Genomic DNA, 6,991 nt, shown 5'->3' with positions numbered 1-6,991 from the left:
ATGACAGGTCCATAAACTGATGCCCAGTTCCAATTCACTGGTATCAAAAGATATTTCAACTCTTACACTCTCACAGGGAGAATGAATTGTGTACTGGCCAACATATGGAAGTATTGCTTTGATAGTCTTATACTTCAAGTTAAGGTCTAAAAAACCCCAGCTGTGAAAGCAACACGAACAGATTCTAAACTGTCCCTCATCTGTTAAGTTCCCATGGCCTGAAGAAACCAATGTCAACTCATCATGTGATAGTCAATTTGTACAATAAATTATGAACCTGGAAAAAAAAAAAAAGAGTTAAGCCGAAATTGGGACATTTGTAGAGACATGGATGGACCTAGAGACTGTCATACAGAGTGAAGTGAGTCAGAAAGAGAAAAACAAATATCGTATATTAACACACACATGCGAAATATAGAAAAATGGTACATATCAACTGGTTTGCAAGACAGAAACAGAGAAACAGATGTAGAGAACAAACATATGGACACCAAGTGGGGAAAGCCGGGGGTGGGGGGGTGGTATAAATTGGGAGACTGGGATTGCCATACATACATTACTAATAAGAAAAAAAATATCAAATTGTAAAAAAAAAAATTAGTGGTGGCAACAAGAGAGTAGAACAGCATTTCTTAAAGTTCTGAGAGGAAAACACAAATGCCAACTTAGAATTCTCTATTCAGAAAAACTATCTTTCTCAAATGAAAGTGAAATATTTTCTCCGTTGAAAGAAAATTAAGACAATTCGTTATCCATAGACATGCTTTAAAAGGATGCAAAGGAGCTTATTCAATGGGAAAAAGGCTGTAAAAGAGGGAAATCTGGAACCTTAGGGATAAATTAAGAGCAACAAAAATGGCAACTGCCTGTGTAAATGTGATGGACTACATTTTGCCTCTTAATATTTTTTAAATATGTATGACTATTAAAAGCAAAAAGTACAGAATTAAACAAAGGCTTCACTGAAGTCAAGTGAAAATCCGTCTTAATGGCCAAAAGCAAAGAAGAAGGAGGGCGGAATAGAAAGGAAGGCAGCCTGTGTCACTGCTCGGATCCACGGGAAGAAGGAGTGACTCTCCCCAGCATACGTTCTTTTCCCAGGTCAGAACTGGGGGAGTGGAAGACCCAAGATCTACCGTAGAGATTTTTCTCAGGATGACATGTAATCATTTCACTGTATTCCAACTGTTGAATCATGATGTTTTGGCTATTTCTCAACATTTCATGAAGTCAGATGATATACTGAAAAATAATGTGGTTCTGGGAATCAAGAGAATGGGATGGTGGGCAGGCATATTTGTTCCTCTGCAGCTTACTTACTGTCTCACTCCCAACCAAATTCTCATTGAGAGTGCGGATGCCTATTTCCATTTCTTTACAGATTTATTGTGTGATCAAAGTCATACTATGAAATATAAATATAATCATATAGTAATTTGTAGTGCTATGAATGAAAAGCATTATGAAAAAATATGGTTCACCATCCAGCTATAAGGTATTGTTATCACACACATCAGTCCTGGCAGTTTATCTTTTTTTTTTTAATACATTTCTTTCTTTCTTTCTTTCTTTCTTTCTTTCTTTCTTTCTTTCTTTCTTTCTTTCTTTCTTTCTTTCTTTCTTTCTTTCTTTCTTTCTTTCTTTCTTTCTTTCTTTCTTTCTTTCTTTCTATCGGCTGTGTTGGGTCTTTGTTCCTGCACACGGGCTTTCTCTAGTTGCAGTGAGCGGGGGCTACTCTTTGTTGTGGTGCATGGACTCCTCATTGCTGTGGCTTCTCTTGTTGTGGAGCACAGGCTCTAGGCGCGTGGGCTTCAGTAGTTGCGGCACATAGGCTCAATAGTTGTGACTCATGGGCTTAGTTGCTTTGAGGCATGTGGGATCTTCCTGCAGCAGGGACCGAACCTGTGTCCCCTGCATTGGCAGGTGGACTCTTAACCACTGCGCCACCTAGGAAGCCCCTGGCAGTTTATCTTAATTTTTTACATTCAGGACTTCCCTGGTGGCACAGTGGTTAAGAATCCACCTGCCAATGCAGGGGACACACTGGCAGGTTTGGTCCCTGCTCCAGGAAGATCCCACATGCCTCAAAGCAACTCAGCCCATGCACCACAACTACTGAGCCCGCAGGCCACAACTATTGCAGCCTGCTCACTAGAGCCAGTGCTCTGCAGCAAGAGAACTCATGGCACTGAGAAGCCCGCTCACCACAATGAAGAGTAGCTGCCGCTCACCACTAGAGAAAGAATGCACACATCAATAAAGACCCAATGCAGCCAAAAAAATTAAAGTAAGTTAAAAATTTTTTTTTTACATTCAGAGAACTTACTGTGATCAATTCTCTTCACCTCTTCTAAGAAGTCAAGGGCACTGGTTCATTTCAACAAATCACAATATTCTTCAACTGATCACCATAGAAAAACGGGTCTGTTCTCCAGACACCAATTAACGTAGTGACCCTAGCCTACTGCCAAGTTACAAGCCCAACCCCTCACCCTCCCTTCCAGTTCTCACTCATTCAAGCAGTTAGGGTAAAGGTTACAGAATTGCAGCAGTTTCCGCTAACATTCAAGATTAGGTTAGCTTGGTTTCCCATGAACCGGGGGCCCAATGGCACTGTTAACCAAGAAGCTGAAGAAAACTGTACAATGATTACACTCTCCCTCCTCCTGTGATTTGACAGGAACTGCCCAACTAGAACCTCAGAAAGACAGAGAGAGAGAGAGCAAGAAAGCGTACAGGAAAATCTGACCCAATGGCAAAGGAATGTTGTCCCCCTCCTCCAAGTAAATACAAATGTGTATCTTATTATGAAAGAATGGCCCAGAATGGTTCGCAGGTAAGGAGCCTGCTGACCTGTCACTCACCAGCCTCGAAGTTTCCACGGGAACTCAAAGGGCATATGAGCAGAAATGATCGAGGGTTTTGTGTTTTTGTTTTTTTCAGAGTGAGGTATTGAAAGCTGGCTCTCGTTCCATGGCTACGGGCTTTCCTTTAAATATAAACAGCAGCAAGAGCTGAGAATGACTGCCGTATTTGAATGCCAAATAAACACAAAATGACAAGCACAGATTTTTGGCTTCCTAGTAAAGCTTGGTTTTTTCAACAACCCTTTTTGTTGCCTCTAAAGACAATGGTCTCAATGTTTCTGAGCCAGATCCCGGGGCTCTAGCAGAGCCTTCCTTGCCGCACCCTAATCCAGTTCACCCTGCAGGCAGGGCCAGTGTCCCTTTTGGGTTTGAGAGCGAGCCATCTGTCCCCTCCTGGCCCACTGCTGCAGAAGCATTTGTTTACTGAAACTAAAGAGGAGTGGTATAGGAAACTTGGAATTTGCAGACCCAGCCCCAGGGTGGTTTGATGAGGGAGGTGCTCAGTGGTTTCTACTTGTTTGGGAAACAGTAGCTTAATCGTGAGTTCTGCAATGGTCTCAGCTAGAGAGAGCTGAGGATTTGTCCACCTCATTAGTTCATTGTAGGTTTCACTGGTGTTTATCATGTTGGCTTTTTGTCACTTACGAGTAGCAATAGTTGAATTCAGTAGATGGAACCAGTGGGCTTTTTACTCTTTCCCATCCAGCAGTTAAAACAGCCTCCAACTTCTCTTCCATGGCTGAGTAAATGTTTCAGGTATTTACACAGGTATGTATCTCAGTGCAGACGCCACCCACATAAGAAGCTGTCAGGTCACGTATGTCACCTCCTTCCCACACATTGCTGTTCTTTGCGGCCCACATCAGGTTTTCAAAGTTGTGTACGCTCTACTCACTTACTGAGGGTACTCATTTCTTGCTCTTTCCTTACAGTCTCACAAAGGATTCTCTTTGCTGTTTTTAACCTCAAGGGGGAGAATCGGGTTCAAACTGTACACTAATATTTTAGTTATTATTATTTCTATAACATAATGAATTTCTCATTCTAACTATTTGCTTAGATAAGTTTAGCAAGTTATTAAGAGAAATGATTTAAGCATAAACACAATGGCATTCATGGGGACTTCCCTAGTGGCTCAGTGGTTAAGAATCTGCCTGTCAAAGCAAGGAACCTGGGTTCAAGGCCTGCTCCAGGAAAATTCCCACATGCCTCAGAACAACTAAGCCCGTGCACCACAACTATTGAGCCCGTGTGCCCCAACTACTGAAGCCCACGCGCCTAGAGCCTGTGCACACAATGCAGAGTAGCCCCCGCTCTCCACAACTAAAGCGCGAGTGCAGCAACAAACACCCAAAGCAGCCAATCAACAAATTAAATAAATAAATAAATAAATTTATTTTTTAAAAAAACAAAACACAGTGGCATTTGTTACAAGGTTTCTATTGCCTCCAAATCTGTGATAATACTAAAATAATAGACTCACAGACATAGAAATCAAACCTTTGGTTACCAAAGGGGAAGGGGGGTGGGGGGAGCAGAGGGATAAATTAGGCTGGGGTTAACAGATACACACTAGTATATATGAAATAAACAACAAGGACCTATTGTATGACATAAGGGACTAGGTTCAATACCTTGTAATAAACTATAATGGAAAAGAATCTGAAAAAGAACATATTTATCTCTCTCTCTCTCACTTGGCTGTACACCTGAAACTAACACAACATTGTAAATCAACTATACTTCAATTAAAAAATATGAATAAATAAATAAATAAATAATAAAAAAAAATAGAATAAAATAATGGACTTAATACCCACTTACTCTGATACCTTCACATTTTGTCTGTGTGGAGAAAATGACAGTTACGACACCTGACAATTCCTCCTGTTCCTATAGTTCTTTGCAGTTCCCAGTACACCTTAATGAGTATTATCAAGGTTGATCATCAAAATCGTCCTTGCGGGGATTACTATCATCTCCACTTTATAAATAAGAAAGATGAGTCTTAGAAAAATGAGGTGCTTTACTATGGCCCTGCTAATAAGATGGTAAAATTGTGATTCCAGCCCAAGTAGCCTTATTGCGAATCTAATATTCATGGACGTAGGACACGCTGTGTGAGTAACAGGAAAGAGAAATAATACAGTGTTTGCAAACCACTTGGTAGAGCTGGGCATTGTATTGTCTTATTGAGGCTCAGAAAGAACACATGTATTCTTCTTCAAGATCAAACAGCTATTTTGTGCCAAACGATAGCTCCCCTTTCACAGTATGAGAGCTGGGTCACCATGAGAATTACCTGAAGAGGTCACTCTCAGCACACCTTCTATTTATGTATTCATTCATTCCTTCATTTGTTCATTCACTTTTTTACTTATTTGCTTTTTCACTTATTCATATTAGGAGAAATTTTTTTTTTCTCTCTTACTTGCGCTATCAGTCTTGATAAATTCGATAAAACAGTCTAACATTTAAAGTACAAGAAACAGGAATGCAACCACTTCTCAAGTATGTTGTGAAGGATAACTAACAAAAATTAGTATGACACTTAGCAATCACGTTCTGAGCAATTTCACAGACATCCGTAGCTTGTTTCAATAGAACATATTTGTCCTTCTCATATTAATCTATTTCCAACTCAAATTTCACTAGTTCTAAAGAAGCTAAACACATTCTAAAGAATGCATTCTTTATTATTCTGCTGCTTCCTTCAGCATTTGTGGTAGAATCAAAAAAATTCATCTCACATATGCAAATAATTCTGTGCATCAAAATTACATTGAAATTAAGAAAAACAAAGCAGCATTTTGCATAACTAAAACTCAGTTCACTACATCCTTAAATGAAGGATTCATTAGGGAGATCATTTACCCTCAGAAGTTCTTAATATCCATACATTAATTTCATGAAACAAAGAGAGAAACTAGAAGCTGCTGTTACTAAAAGATATGAATTTTCCGCCTACACATTCTACACTTTTCCTGTGCAAACCCAGACTAAACTGATGGATCTGATGGAATTAAAAGAAAACTGTAGTTTCTACAGAAACCTAATGAACTATGGACCAGAAGTTTCATCGACAACCAAATTCTTCTTCTGTGTATATTTTACAAGTACTCTACTCATTGTTCCCCAGGCAGTATTTTCTGAACAAAAGAAAACAGCAGGCCCCAAACCAGAGCCAAGAGCTGGGATTCCTCAGCTTTCAATGTGTTCAAAGGCCTGAGCAGGGGCAAGTGATTACTTGCAGATAAACTTCACATTGTACAAAACTCCAGTTTTCAAAACAAAATGTCAGGAGAGGATGAGAGAAGAAAAAAATCTGAATGTTTGCTAGACTGTCATCATTGGTGATACAGGTTTAATACGTATTGGGGCCTAGAAAACTTTAATAAGTCAACAAAATTTTCCTTAGGCATGGCCTATAATTAACAGGGTGTGGTGACAACTCACGACTCAACAATCTGAAGCAGGAAGAAACTGATGAGACCATGATTTTCTTTTTTATTAGAATTCTTCTTTTCCTAAACACTTTCTTTCAGACTCAGCCTAATTTTGTTCACTTCTGGCACTATGACTTCTGCTCTTACTAAAGAAAACATAAAAGTGCAAACAAAAAATAAAGGATACTTTTGAGGAAAACAGCATTCACTTTCTATGCTAGAAATATCACTGAAGTATCATTTTGAGGTGAAAAAAATACCCTAAAAAGTTCATGTGTATCTCTTCCAAAATCATTCCCACAAAGCTAATGTGTAAATTCAGTTTATTTGTGTTGTTTGTTTGAATAGTGTTCAAGCCAAAAAGGAAAATCAGAGCCCTACACAACTAACCTCTTTTTTTCCCCACAATAACCTAAATTCTAGTAAAATTAAATTTGACTGTAAATAGTTTCAGAAACCAAGGGAGCAGAAGATTAGTGATGAAAACAAACTTCCCAAATTTCCCTGCTGGGCACTTGTATTTGATCCTGTGCCTCCAACAGTTTCCTATTATCTTTCTTCCTTTCTTTTCTTAGAAACTCTCTTTAGAAAGCGCTACATGTCCCATTCCCCATCCCCCTTGGTCCATGGGCCCAACCTGTGGGTACCATGGGTACCATCATCTTTGAAGTAAGCCTC

General features: G+C 39.5%; 1 pseudogene; it reads left to right on the top strand.

Moving 5' to 3' along the window:
• Positions 1-207, top strand: LOC130830914 (ATP synthase membrane subunit K, mitochondrial-like; annotated as a pseudogene).
• The last annotated feature ends 6,784 nt before the right edge of the window (positions 208-6,991 follow it).

This window comes from Hippopotamus amphibius, chromosome 11, assembly GCF_030028045.1.
Source record: "Hippopotamus amphibius kiboko isolate mHipAmp2 chromosome 11, mHipAmp2.hap2, whole genome shotgun sequence".
Lineage (NCBI taxonomy): Eukaryota > Metazoa > Chordata > Mammalia > Artiodactyla > Hippopotamidae > Hippopotamus > Hippopotamus amphibius.
Note: the sequence above shows the minus strand (reverse complement) of the source record. Positions and strands in the feature narration are given on the sequence as shown.